At 36.5% G+C, this 658-nt stretch overlaps 1 pseudogene; it reads right to left on the reverse strand.

Moving 5' to 3' along the window:
- Positions 1–330: 330 nt before the first annotated feature.
- Positions 331–441, reverse strand: LOC116574672 (annotated as a pseudogene).
- Positions 442–658: the final 217 nt, after the last annotated feature.

Below are 658 nucleotides of genomic sequence, written 5' to 3' on the forward strand. Positions count from 1 at the left end.
TATTAATTGCATTGTATCCTTGAATCAAAGCTGGTAGAATCAACACTTTCATCCTCACCACATTTCTGAGACAATCCCTATAGCAAATGGGAGGAGCTGCGAGGAGAACTGGCTTCTGTAGAAATGGAGTCTGAATCCCTACCCTGACTTTGAACATAAGTATAAGCTTGGATCAGATGTGTTACTCATCACCTGGCAGGTGGAGATGATAGTAATGATACTGTCGAGAGAACTGAACAAAAGAAGTATGAAAAACACTCCCCGCAAAGCTTCTCATAGAGAAAGGAACAAGAAATGTCAGCTTTCATTGTTATTATCATCATGAGTATTATTTGTTCCCTTAAAACCTTAAGTCCTTTATTTTTAATAATAATATATGTTAAACTGATAAGAACAGATACTACACTTGATCTTAGCCAAAAGGCCTATGTTAAGAGGGATACATGGGACATAACTTAACCATTGCCCACATTTTCCAAAAAGATAATTCTTTTGTTGTTGAATTTAAAGAAAGCATTCATTCACCTTTCATGAACTTCTAAATGAATTTCAACACCATGCACATAGTCAACCCCAACCTCTTGTTCTAATCTCCTGTTCTACCCTTCTAGGGCATGTTAAATTCTAGCTGAATTCAATGCAACCAAAAAAAGTCTGC

Source organism: Mustela erminea, chromosome 15, assembly GCF_009829155.1.
Source record: "Mustela erminea isolate mMusErm1 chromosome 15, mMusErm1.Pri, whole genome shotgun sequence".
NCBI classification, from domain to species: domain Eukaryota; kingdom Metazoa; phylum Chordata; class Mammalia; order Carnivora; family Mustelidae; genus Mustela; species Mustela erminea.